Genomic DNA, 14,339 nt, shown 5'->3' with positions numbered 1-14,339 from the left:
CCATAAATTTGGATTTGAAGTACTCTTGTTTATTTTTCTTAAAATAAGACATTATAACTTAATGCCTTAAATATCATGAAATGCCCCTAGTGGTATTATTTAGTTTAACAAACCTTTATCCATCACTTCCTAGACACACAATACTGTGTTAATGTGCTGGGAGGAGTACAAAGATGATCCTAATATTTGTGGTCTAGAATATAAAGAAAATACAGATAACTCCAAACTCTTTTCTTTCTGTGATTCAGAGGGCACTTCATGATCTTACAACATCCCAGAGTAATCATTATGAATATCAGTTACAACTCCATATGGACCTGCTTATAATGAAAGGCTGAATAAAGTCTATAAGATACAAAATATTGGCAGAAGAGTGAGTTGCTCTCTGTGCTCCCACAGCATTCTGTTCTGTATGGAACTTGGAGATTCGTGTTGTAGTACCCCAAACGCAGATAATGAAGCGTTCAGTAGCCATATCTGTGTCCTGTCCATTTATGCACCCTTAGTACCTAAAATCAGGTGAGGCACGAAGTGTACACTCGATAAATGTGAAGCGTTGGATGGATGGGTGAATGGATAGATGGATGGATATCTAAGGTTTTCTCTTTCTAATTATTGCCCTAGAAAATATACAGTGGTAAATGTTGACAGTAAAGACACTACTAGCCCAATGAAGCTTAGCATTAGCAGTTCACTTAGTGATGCTACCATTTCTCCAGCAGCATGTGTGAGTGTGAATAAAGGGTTAACATCAGGCCTGGCTGAAGCAGGCCTGCCTGAGAATGACCTGTCTCCCATGGCCCTGTTTCCTTGGAAACAGTAGAGTTAAGATAAATGGGGAACAGTTGTCTCTCCCTCTGTACTGTGTGAAACAAAAACTGGGTTGGGGGATCTGCAAGCTGGCATGCAGACCTCAGGCTTGATGAAAACCATATACAAGATTGGTGGGGGAATAGACTTAGCCTCTCTGTGACGAAGTGACCCCACACACCTTGGCTCTCACACTTTGGCCCTGCATGGGTGAGGGGGCAGAAAAAGCTGCTCCCAGGGTAGCTGCTGGGCCTCCCCGTGCTGTATCTCCTTGCTGCGTCTCCTGCCATATTTCCTTCCAGAATGCTCAGTAAGAGTGGTATTAGATTAAAGCCTGTCTGTGTCTCCCGAGTCTGATTTGCCAACTCAGACTTATAAATGCAGCTGAGCTGTCGCAGTCAGTAATATTCATACCTGGCTCTCCTGCTCCCAAATGTCACTCTCAGCACAGAGAAGAAAGAGGAGAAAAATCTCCATTACTGGCTTGGCAAGGATGGAAAATAAAATGTTTGTATATTTGGGGATGCCATGAACCCCAGGCAAAATCCAGCCCGGCTTCCGAGACGTCAGTATGCCTGATGGTCACGTCCCAGCAAAATCAGAACAGAGGGGATTAAATTTAATCCCAGTAGCAGCGTCTGGAGTAGGCACTGCACAATTTAAACTGCATCACCAAAGAAAGCCATTTGGGAAAGGAAGTGCAAAAGAGAAAAAGCAGGATGAGGGTAATTTGATGACTAGGAAAAGGTCAAAGGGGCATATTCGCCGAAGGTCCCTATGGGTCAGTGAAACAAGAGGGAATAAAGGCGTATGCGTGTGCGCTGAAATTAAAAACCCTTTAGGTTGTCCTCTCTGCCCAATTCTTATGGCTTGAAAGTGATTTTAAATTCCTGAAAGCAACTCTTTCCCCTCTGAGTGAATGCTTAGCCACTTGAAGATGCTTTTCCTGGGAGTTTGGTTTGTGCCTTCGACCAGGAAAAGAGTTTTAACAGGGTCTAATATTACTGCAGGCATATGTACTTTTTCAAGCACCAAAGAAAGTCCATAAGCTAATGAAGCCTAAAGAGGCCACTCAGGTGACATCGGACAGAGCACCCTTCAAAGCACGTGTCTCCGAGCCCTTAGATCTCATGTCCACTAGGCTGACCATCTTCACTAGCATTCATTCACCATCATTCATTTTTTTAATGTATTGAGAGCTCACTATGAGCAAATCAGATTGGCCCTAAATTTCTTTTACTTCATTTATTCCACGAGTTTAGTTCCAAAGAGAAGTGCACTACTGGGCTTTACTCTCCACATATTTAAAAATATTTAAACAACCTTTACTGGATCAATTCCAAAAAATATTGATAGTTTTAGTTACATCAACATAAAATTAAGGTAGATGTCTGTGAAATGATTCATCTTCCTCCAATAAAATCCTATATGCAATATATTTAAAGTAGTCTATACATACTAATATTATTTTAAGTAAAATTGCTGATATTCATCTAGCCCTATAATATTCCTATAATGTATATGTCTATACATTTTGCATAAATCATCTCATTTGATATTCTCAATAACCCTGTGATGTATTAAGGCAGATATTATTATTACTACTCAGCTCTTTTGGAAACAGAAACTGGTTTTAAAATGCCCATGAGAACACAGAAAGTTGTTAAATGACCTTAAGCTACAACCCAGATATTCTGACTTCTAGCAAAATACTCTTTCTATTACAGAACTTCATAAAAATTAATGCAAACTATTTTTTTTCAGTTCACTTCTACAAAATTTCAGTCAGTAAAAACAAAAAAAAAGTCGTTAAACATCTCTTTCTCTCAGCAACAAGGTAACTAAGGAATTCATCTGTAAACTATTAATGTAAAATTCAAGCTTTTGAAAAACATACAGCCATTTTTGTGAAGCTACTAGGTAGGGAACTTAATCTATTTCTTTTTTATCTCCCAGGAGGGATTTATTAGACAAATACCAAGTTTAAAAATTCATATAGCTCAAGCACAAAGTTCAAAAACTTTAATTCCAGCAATACGAATACTTTAATTTCTTGGGAATAAAAATGAAAAAAATCAAAATTTGGACCCACTTCCTTTACTACTCATTCTAATGGTTCACCAAGTTCCATATTTTGTTTCAGAACAGATCTAATGGACATTTCAACCCATTGAGGTAATCTTCAGATTTGCTTTAAATTTTTCCAGAAGATTCATACTTTTATAGTCAGGAAAGAAAATTAATGACTTCTACAAAGGATAGAAAAAAGTATTTATAATGAGATTTAGGGGCAGGAGCTTTGCAATTAAAAATACCATTTAAACATTTTACTTAAATCCAACCAAACTGTAGTGTCAGCGCAATTGTATTCGTTAATTTTGACATGATTTACTGAGTATAATCCCCTTAAGTCAGAAGCTGACCTCCACAGCATTCAAGTTTCCTGTGGGATCAAAAGGAATAATAAGAAACATGTTACTACTGTAAAATAAGCAAGTCTGGTGTTGTGTGCAGGTTTGTTCCTATGTTGTCAAATAGACAAGCATGCAGCAAATACTCAGCAATAACAAAATAAATGTCCAGAGACCTTTTTGCAACCAACAAGCCAACAACTCAGCAACTTCAAACAGATTTTTTTTCTTTCAGAGCCAATTCACTTGCAGGGTAGGCTGATAAAGCAGTATTAATCTCCTGCTTTAAATCAAGTTTCTGTCACTGGGCTCCATTAATCTCCCCCCTGTTATCAAGTGTCTCCATGGCAGGAAATTATATTTCTAAATTGAATTTTGTTCTGTTTCAATGTAATACGAAATATTTTCCAGACTACTAATAGGATGCATAAAGATTGTGACTCTGACAATACCATTAGATAAATAAAAGCTATAAATTAAAACCACCTTCATTCACTAGCCAGCATAATAGCAAAATAGAAAGCATTGATTACCTGGAAAGAGTAATCAAATAAAAGATTTTAAATGAAAAGTGAGGTAGCAGATGGTTAACTTTTTAATTTACCTTTTTATAGCAATTGCCCATAAAGGTAAAAAGAAAAAAATCAATCCAATGAGTCTCTCGGTGCTAATAAAACATATATTGATTCTTAGTGCATATGCTTACTCTACAAGATGCTCGAACTTGGTTCTACCACCAGTAATGGAAACACGTACTGTTTATGAGCACTTCAGTAGAGACAAATTTACAGTAAAGAAATGTCTTTGTGCTAGATTTATGATGAAAGAACAAAAACTTATAACCACAAGCAACAAAGAGATTTCATTTTCTGGGCAGGGATCCACTCACAGTAGACCAGGAATTCAGCCAAATGGTAGTTCAGTCACTGAAGGAGGCCTTCAAAATTACAGTCTCCTTGTTTGTCGGTGAACAATACAGTGATTTCAATACAGTTTAGATTTTTTCCACCGATATAAATTGATTTACACTGCCTCCTTTAACACAGGTCTAGGTTCTCTTTGACAGTAGCAATTTGGGGAAAGTCTCTTCAACGTGTTATTGAAAGCATGGTCCGGAGGTGGTCCATTTGAAACTTTCCATATTTAAAGAAACATTGCAGGAAAGAAGCTTTTCATTGCACATCAGTGTAAGGAGCTTGTAGAACACCTTATTTAATACCTGTACCAAGATGCTTGAAGGATAAATAGGATTTGACAAATGTACAAAGGAATGGGGGGAAAGTTTTCCAGACAGAAGAAAAATGAATGGATAGCAGCGCCTCTTTTCCACGCTAACCTATAGATCTTGGCCTGAATAGATAAGATATGTGGATCACATAACTATACCCTCTTGAACTTCACATACAGAACATTTCAAACAGAAGTATCATGGTAGATTTAAACCACTGTGACATATACTATCTTCATCAATTTAAGTATTTTAAAGCTCCATTAAACACCTAAAGGTTATTTATAACGAATAAAGGAACCATAATAATTTGAAGTCACAGATCTTAAAGTTTATGAAAGTAAAACTAAGAATCTGATGATAATTATAAAGAATACCTTCAAAATAATAAATATATATTAACCAGAACTGAAAAGCAAACTGAAATGGAATAAATTACTTTCAGAAGAGGAAGAAATACAACATGTTCTTTTTTATAAATAAAAGCAGGTGGTAAAAGGGAAGTCAGCATTTGAAAAACACACGTCCTCCTCCTTTACCCTTTGAGCAGATCTTACCTACACGCGTGAGAAACAAAGAAACGCATCCCCAAGTAGAGGTCATAAGTCACATTCCTCAAGAGCAACCAACTGGGCATTGGAAAACTATGAACCTTATTTATTATTTTTATTATTTAACATAATTTTGACTAGAGAGCAGACAAGAACATGCTCCTTGGAAGAGTGGCAGCAAAAGAGAACAATGATTATTATTTTTCTGTATGCTGCAATTTGCCAATGTATTTTTGCATAAACACCACCACCAGATGTCTAGCCTCTGGACTCACTTGTTATCAAAAAAGCCAGTCATCTCATCAAGTGTGATGTACATTTCAAGCATTTACACCATGCTCCATTTAACGCCTAAAGGTTTTGTGGGGTTCCTCATGGAATTAACTTGTGATCCTGAAAGCCACCTCAGGACAGCCTCAATTTTAAGCTAAGTCCATCTGCAAAATGTTGCTTCACCCATGAAATGTACTTGCTAGTGGCTAATTTTCAGAAGCATCTCATAGTCACCAACTGGTATGTAAAATGTATTTTTACATACTCAACTACTACTATTTTTACATACCTCAACTACTATTCCTTAAGGTGGAAAAAATCTGCATTACCTAAATGGAGTACAAAAGAGAGGTCACAAACAAGAGTGTAAAAGTACTTCAGTCTTTCAGAAGAGAGATTCTTATACTGCATTTATTAGAGTTCTCCACCATCAGTCATTCTTCCAGGCTGAATGTTCAAGATTTCCATTTTCACCATTAATCTCCCCTTTTTAAGGATCGCCTAACTTGGCAAAACATATTTAGATACCCAGTTGTGTTTGCTCAAAAGCTTCTAGTTCTAAATGTTAATAGGTAAAAAAGAGAAGTGTTAGGAGCCTACTTCACCTTGCCTTTTCCTGAGATCTGAAAAAGACTAGTCGACCACAAGCCAGAACATCAGGATGTGGCCAGAGGCTTCATTCTTCTACCATGAGACAGTTTCCTCAGGAAGGAAATCTTAAGAAAGAAAGGTATCAGGAAACTAAGGACTATGCCAGTCATCTGTAACGAGCTCAAAATACTTCAGAGATCCCTAATCAGCCAAGGAGAAAAAGATCACAAGGGTTATTTTATCTTTATCTCCAAAAAATATGGCACCCATTCCCCAATTTTTAAAATGTGAGTATCTTTAGTCACTTCCGAGTATGGCTTTAAATATATTGAGAGCTTTGCTTTGAATAATGGTGCTGGATTCTCCGTGGGCAAGTTTTCCAGGCCATTCTCCTTGAATGTCAAATTGCCCAGGATGCTTCTTTATGAGAGCCTCACTTCCAGAAGTTACCAATCCTTAAAACGTGAGCTGAATAGGAGAATAGATGCTTGCTTATAAAGCATTTCATCAAGTTCTAGCTGAGAAGAGGGGACACCTCCAAGGCTAACATAGTGTCTTTGAAGATCCAACTTTTAAATGACTAGTTAATCAAGCGTGAAAGCTTCCGGAAGGAAGAAAGTTCACTGATATGGCTTCTTAATACCCATCTGCTTCCAAATAGCCAATATTTATATTAAACGGCTGAAGCTAATAACTTTTTTCTTGTCTGGGTCAGTCTTAAGATCTAGCAAGACCCACAATCTCCTAGAATTCCTTCAACTAAACGCTTCAGCAACATCTATCACCAATCCATAGCATGCTGAGGACAAAGCAGAATACCAATAAACTAAAAGAGCAGGGCCCCCGACCTCAACAGAGTATTTTTTTTCCTTTTTTTTTTGTGAGGAAGATCGGCCCTGAGCTAACATCTGCCAATCCTCCTCTTTTTGCTGAGGAAGACTGGCCCTGGGCTAACATCCCTGCCCATCTTCCTCCACTTTATACGGGACGCCACCACAGCATGGCTTAACAAGCGGTGCGTCAGTGAGCGCCCGGGTTCCGAACCGGCAAACCCTGGGGCCACCGCAGCGGAGCGCACACACTTAACCGCTTGCGCCACTGGGCCGGCCTGATTAACAGAGTTTTAAGAGTTTTGAATTCATTGCTGCCATTTAAAAATTTGGAGATTTCCCATAAATATCCAGATTTCTGGGTTTTTTTTAAGTTGGATGATCCAGCATCACTGGGCTCTCATTCTAGTCTGCAATAATTGATGGGCACTAAGTAACTGCTGCTTAATCCCTGGGCCAGATAATTCCAAAATCCTTCCAGGAACAAGTTCTGAGTGTCTAAATATGACCGTAGTACATTTGTCGTTAAACTTTTCATTCAAATAGCACTAACAAAATAGAACTCTTAAGTGTGAAGCTCATTGAAGAACACTTCTTTGAAGTTAAGGGTGAATTCCAGAATTGTGATTATTTAAGATGACAGGGCAGTTCCTCTTGTACTAAACAGGATTGCTATGGCAACAACACACCATCAGTAGGGTAAAACTAACCTGTCTCACGACAGTCTAATCCCAGCTCATGTTCCCTATTAGCAGGTGAACCACCCAACGCTTGGTGAATTCTGCTTCACAATGATAGGAAGAGCCGACACTGAAGCATCAAAAAGCGACGTTGCTATGAACACCTGGCTGCCACAAGCCAGTTATTCCCGTGGTAACTTTTCTGACACCTCCTGCTTAAAACCCCAAAAGTCAGAAGGATCGTGAGGCCCTGCTTTCACAGTCTGTATTTGTACTGAAAATCAAGATCAAGCAAGCTTTTGCCCTTCTGCTCCACAGGAGGTTTCTGTCCTCCCTGAGCTCACCTTAGGACACCGGCGTTACCATTTGACAGGTGTACTGCCCCAGTCCCGGGCAGCGGCCTCCCAGCCCACAGTGCCAATGTGCTTGTTGAGGGAGATGTTGAAGGGGTTGCCGACTCATAGTGCTGGATCATGTCAAAGAGAGCTGAGGCACCGTCTTCGCCCAGGTTCCTCTGCTCCAGATCCACGACCCTGAACTGCCGCCTCTTAAAGACTTCTTCCAGGGCCTCGCAGGCTTTGAAGTCAAGCTTCTGAACCTCACTCCTAAAGTTCTGTACACACCACCTCTTGAACCCGAGGAAGGAGGTGGCCAGGGGCCACAAGAACCGGGAGATGGAGCTGACCTTGGTGGACCAGTCGCCCCAGGCCAGGCCAGGTCTGCCGCTGCCAAGGAGGAAGGGGCTTCCCAGCACATGATGCCTACGCACACAGGGCCTGATACAGAGGGCGACAACTGCATCATGCACGACCTGACCGGCCACAGCCCCATCCAGCAGTGCCTCCTGTGCCCCAGGCAGCTGAGCCTAGAGAGATGTCTCCGCTGCACGGCCTGGGCCACCTCAACGTGGACCAGAGCTATGTGTGCGTCTTCATCGCCATGATGGTGTGGAGCATCACCAACCACAGCTGGCCGACCTTCGCGCTGCTGCTCTGGGCCTGCCTCATCTGGACTGTGTGCAGCTGCCACCAGCTGACTATGCTCCGCTCGCCCTTCATCCTGCTCTAGGCGCTGGCGCTGTGTGGCCTGTGCTCCATATGGGCCATGGACCTGCGTCCAGAGATGCCCACCACCCTGGGCCCTGTCAGCCTGCACTAGCTGGGGCTGGAGCATCCTTACCACCCCTGCCAGAACCTCGGCACCATGTTGCTGTACACTCTGACCTTCTGGCTCCTGCTATGCCAGTTTGTCAAGGAGCCGCTGCTGAAGAAGGCAAAGGCCCCCACTGTACTGACGGAGGTCACTGTGGCAGACACAAAGCCCACACAGACGCAGACACTGCTCAGGGGCCTGGGGGAGCTGGTCACGGCTGTCTACGCCAAGTATTGGATCAACATGTGTGCCAGCATGTTCATCGTGGTCAGCTTCGCCAGCTGCCTCATCATCTACAAGATCGTCTACATGTTCCTCTTCCTGCTCTGCCTCACCCTCTTCCAGGTCACTACAGCCCATGGCAGAAGTTGCTCAAGGTGTTCTGGTGGCTAGTGGTGGCCTACACCATGCTGGTGCTCATCGCCATCTATACCTTCCAGTTCCAGAACTTCCCCATGTACTGGTGTGATCTGATGGGCTTCACTGATGAGCAGCTGGGGGACTTGGGCCTGGAGCAGTTCAGCATGTCCGAGCTCTTCTCCAGCATCCTCACTCCTGGCTTTTTCCTGCTCGCCTGCATCCTGCAGCTGCACTATTTCCACAGCCCTTCATGCAGCTCACCAACCTGGAGCACGTCCCCCCTGCCCAGCACCGCCTCCTATGCTGGGCTCACAGGCAGCACGCAGTGAGCGGGACCCCACTGCTGCAGCAACAGGAGGAGGAGGAGGAGGAGGCCCCCGGGGACAAGGGGCTGAGCACAGCTGCCCCCGCCCCAGGCCGCTCAGGTCCCGGAAGCTGCAGCCAACAAGTGGGGCCTGGTGACCCAGTGGGTGCTGGACCTGGCCGCTGGCTTCTGGAATGTCCTCACCCACATACAGGTGTTCATGCAGCACCTGCTAGAGCTGCACGTCTTCAAGGTGGTGGCCCTGAGGGAGGTGTCAGTGATGAACCTCCTGCTGGTTGTGCTGTGGGCCTTTGCCCTGCCCTACCCCCACTTCCAGCCCTTGGCCACCTGCCTGTCTACCACGTGGACCTGCATCACCATCATGTGCAAAATGTTCTACCAGCTCAAGCTTGCCAGCCCCCACAAGTACCCCAGCAACTGCACAGAGCCCTTCCCCAACAGCACCAACGTGCAGGAGATGGAGATCACACAGTCCTTGCTGTACCAGAGTCCCGTCGACCCCACTAACTGGTTTGGGGTGCAGAAGGGCTTCCTGAACCTGGACTACATGCAGAACCACATACAGATCCTGCTGCTGCTAGTGTTCGAAGCCGTCGTGTATCATCGCCAGGAGCACCACCACCTGGAGCACCTGCTAGCCCCACTGCCCGCCCAGACCATCTGTGCTGACAGCACCCACCAGCAGCTGGAGTGGACCAGCAGCTCAGCTGCCTCAAGTACTTCATCAACTTCTACAAATTTGGGCTGGAGAGCTGCTTCCTGACGGCCATGAACGTTAAGTGGGCAGCGCATGAACTTCATGGACATCCTGCATGGCTGCTGGCTGCTGGCCACCCTCATCCACTAGCCCTGCAAGTCACTGCCTGCCTCCAGCCCCACTACTGCCTTTTCCTGGCGCTCTTCCTGCTGTACCAGTACCTGCTGTGTCTGGCCATTCCCCCCGCCCTGTGTATGGACTACCCGTGGCACTGGAACCAGGCCATCCCCATGAACTCCGTGCTCATCAAGTGGCTGTACTTGCCTGACTTCTTCAGGGCCCCCAACTCTGCCAACCTCATCAGTGACTTCCTCCTGCTGCTCTGCGCCTCCCAGCAGTGACAAGTGTTCTCGGCCCAGCACACAGAGGAGTGGCAGTGTGTGGCCGGCATCAACACCCACCTACTGGAGCCTGTAGGGAGAGCCAAAGCCTGTGCCCAACTTCATCCACAGCAGGTCCTACCTCCACATGCTGAAGGTGGCCATCTTCCACTACCTCTTCTCGCTGGTGCTGACTGTGGTGTTCGTCAAGGGGCCCACCCACATCAGCATCTTAGGACTGTGCTACCTGCTGGCCTGTTTCTACCTGCTGCAGGACACGTGCCCACCTCACCCTGTGGGACTGTCTCATTCTCTATAACGTCACTGTCATCATCTCCAAGAACATGCTCTCGCTCCTGTCCTGCATCTTCGTGGAGCAAATGCAGAGCAACTTCTGCTAGGTCATCCAGCTTTTTAGCCTCGTGTACACCAGCAAACGCTACTATGACCCCAAGGAGACGCTGTGCAGGGACCAGGACTGCCTGCTGCCCAAGAAGGCCGGCGTCCTCTGGAACAGCTTCTGCTTCTGTTCCTGTTGCTGCAGCCCCGCATCTTCCTCAGCTACTACTTCCTGCACAACAGGGCTGAGCTCCAGGCCACCGCCCCGCGGGCCTCCAGGAGCTTTCCCCCTACATCGCTGCCAACCTCAAAAGCATCGACCTCCATCCACCTCAAAGCAGAGAAGTCCCTGGCCCAGCTGAAAGGACAGATGGAGCCCATCCATGCCGCACAGGAGACGCAAAGGCGGGCCAGGCGGGCCGTGGCCGCCTCCAGGACCCCCTGGACAAAGGCCATGCAGTCCAGGGGGCTCCTCCCCCCCACCGAAACCCTGGTGGCGGCCCTGGTGGGACCACACAACAGTCATCCACTCCGGGGACTACTTCCTGTTCAAGCCCGACAGTGAGGAGGAGGCCCAGCCCGAGACCCCCAGGCCACCCGCACCGAGCACCTTCCAGACGGCGTACCAGCGTGGGTGACCAATGCGCAGCCGGTGCTGAGGCGGCAGGAGCGGGGATGGCAGCTGCCGACGGGAGACAGCCTGAGCCAGGAGCCGATGGAGGGCCTGGAACACGAGGCGGCAGGCCGCAGCCCCGGGACGCGGCAGTGCCGAGCGGGGGCAGGCCCGCGGGCGCGGGGGCAGCGCCGGAGGACCGGCTGACGCCGGCTGCACCCTCTCACGCGCCCCACAGCGCCGGGACGCGGGGCTGCGCGCCACGCGCCCCCTCCTCGCACAGGAGCCCCTCTGGGCGGAGAGGCACCGGGCGCACCGGGCCTGCTGTCCGCGAGCGGCGCCCAGGCCCCTCGGAGGCCCGCGATGGGCCGAGCCCGGCCGTCAAGCGGACCCGGAGCCGAGGAGCCGCTGAACTGCACGACCGACGACCCCGGCAGCCCCTGAGCACCAGCTACAGCACCGCAGCAGCAGCAGCAGCAGCAGCAGCAGCAGCAGCGAGGAGACGGTCCCCGCGCCCGGGGCTTCCCCGCGCGGCTCCCGGACGTGCATCGCCAGCGAGCTGCTCCTGACCCGCGCCTGCGCGTCCCGAGCTGGAGGAGGCCGAGCGGTTCGCCGCGGTGCGGGGTGGGCCTGCAGCGGCCGCAGGACTTGTACCAGCGCGTGGCCACCCACTCGGAACTGCTCTGCTACTTCGTCAGTGTCCTCAACCACATGGTCACCGCGTCGGCCGCCTCCCTGATGCTGCTCGTTCTCGTCTTCCTGTGGGCCGTGCTGTCCATCCCGCGGCCCTGCAAGCGCCTCTGGATGACGGCCATCGTCTTCACCGCAGTCACGGTGGTCACCAAGTGTCTGTACCTGTTTGGCTGCTTCCCATGGAACAGCCACGCGGCGTTGAGGCGCTACAAGAACAGGCCCTTCTTCTGGCCCCGCATCCTGGGGCTGGAGAAGACTGACGGCTGCATCACGTACGACCCGATGAATTCATGGCCCTTGTCTTCCACAGGCCCCAGCAGCTGTGCTAGGGCCTCTGGGACCGCAAGGAGGACCCCCTCTCCAAGGAGCACGACAGGACTAGTGGGAAGGAGAAGGGACTGAGACGGAAACGGCAGCCCTACTGGGACCCCAGAGGGAGGCAGGCACAGGGACCCCAGAGCAGTCAGAGGTGTCGGGTGGCCCCCACTGAGAACGACATCCAGGCCGAAGCGAGGCTCGTACTGGCCCAGGGACAAGCTTCCAGTGGAACTCAAGCCTCCCAACACAAAGTGCCTCAGTCTGCATTTTAGAAAGAGAAAGCAGAGCTCAAAACCCAGAGGATCGACAGCCATTGAAGCTGAAAATGGGGAAGAAGAGGAGGAGGCAGAGGCTCCAGCAGTGTTTCTTCCACACCGTTCTGCACACCAGGTACCACGCAGACACTGATGTCTATACCCTCATGTTCCTGGCCAACGTCTTGGACTTCATCACCATCAGCTTCAGCTTCTGGGCCTTTGGGAAACACCCTGTGGCCACAGCCATCATGACCTCCCTGTAGGACGACCTGATGCCCAAGGCCTTCCTGATTATGCTGCTGATTCAGTTCAGCACCATGGTTGTTGACAGAGCCCTCTACTTGTGCAAGAGGGTGCTGGGCAAGCTGGCCTTCCAGGTTGTCCTGGTGCTGGCCTTCCACCTCTGGATGTTCTTCATCCTGCCTGCCATCACGGAGAGGATGTTCAGCCAGAATGTGGCGGCCCAGCTGTGGTACTTCGTGAAGTGCATCTCCCTTGCCCTATCTGCCTACCACATCCACTGCAGCTACCCTACTTGCATCCTCAGCAACTTCCTCACCAAGAAGTATGACCACCTCAACCTCTTCCTTTTCCAGGGGTTCAGGCTGGTGCCATTCCTGGTGAAACTGCAGGCTGTGATGGACTGAATGTGTCTACGCTACACTGTCCCTGCCCAGTTAGACGTGTGGGGAGGACGTCTACACCAACGTCTTCATCATCAGGTGCAGCCAAGAGACGGAAAAGAAATACATGCAGCCCAAGGGGCAGAAGAAGAGAAATCAAGTACAGCGGGGGCGCCCTCATCATCCTGTGCCTCGTGGCCATCATCTGGTTCCTGCTGCTCTTCATTTCCCTGGTGTGCTCTGTGGTCGGTGTCAACCAGCCTACGGACATCACTGTCACCCTCAAGCTGGGTGGCTGTGAGCTCCTGTTCACCATGAGTGCCCAGCAGTCGTCCCATCATGCACTTCACACACGAGGCCTACGAGGAGCTGTCCAGGCAGTTTGATCCCCAACCACTGGCCACGCAGTTCATCAGCCAGTTCAGCCCCAAGAACATCCTCACGGTGCAGATAGAGGACAGCTGTGGGGCGCTGTGGGGAATCAGCCTGCCAAGCTGGGCCCAGATGAAGCGGGAGCTATACAGTGGCACTGCCGACATCACTCTGCGCTTCACCTGAAACTTCCAGAGGGATCTGGCTGATGGTAGCACCATGGAGCACGCCAACGAGAAGCACACCCTGGCCCTGGCCCCCAACGGCGCTGTGCAATGGCAGCTGGCCAGCCTGCTCAAGAGCACCTCAGACCAATCAGTGGTCATCCCCAACCTATTCCCCAAGTACATCCATGCCCCCAAAGGACCTAAAGGCAACCCTGTGAAGCAGCTGCAGCCCATCGAGGAAGCCAGTTACCTTGATGTGCACATCTAGCTGCTGAGGGAGCATGTGGGCTCGGGGCTGCTGGCTTCCTCAAGTGGTGGGTCATCCAGCTGCTGGACTGCTGGGCTGACTGCAGCCTGCTGCCTGTGGTCATCTTCAGCGGCAAAATCAGCTCCCCAGCCTCAGCTTCTTGGTCAGCTATGGGATCATGGGGCTCTACGTCTCCATCTTGCTGGTCATCGGCAAGTTTGTGTGTGGCTTCTTGAACGAGATCTCAAACTCCATCATGTTCGAGGAGCTGCTGTGTGTGGACTGCATCCTCAAGCTCTGCCAAGCCACGTTCCTGGTGTGGAAGACTCAGGAGCTGGAGCTGGAGGACAGGCTGTGCCAAATTCATCTTCCTGTACCACTCGCCCAAGACCCCGATCAACTGGACCCGAGGGAAGGCATAG

General features: G+C 48.7%; 1 pseudogene; it reads left to right on the top strand.

Annotated features, from left to right (window-relative positions):
- The first annotated feature begins 1,381 nt into the window (after window positions 1–1,381).
- LOC131420335 (piezo-type mechanosensitive ion channel component 1-like) lies at window positions 1,382–14,339 on the top strand (annotated as a pseudogene).

The sequence above is a fragment of the Diceros bicornis genome, chromosome 23 (assembly GCF_020826845.1).
Source record: "Diceros bicornis minor isolate mBicDic1 chromosome 23, mDicBic1.mat.cur, whole genome shotgun sequence".
NCBI classification, from domain to species: Eukaryota; Metazoa; Chordata; class Mammalia; order Perissodactyla; family Rhinocerotidae; genus Diceros; species Diceros bicornis.
This window is presented reverse-complemented; position numbering and strand designations above follow the sequence as displayed.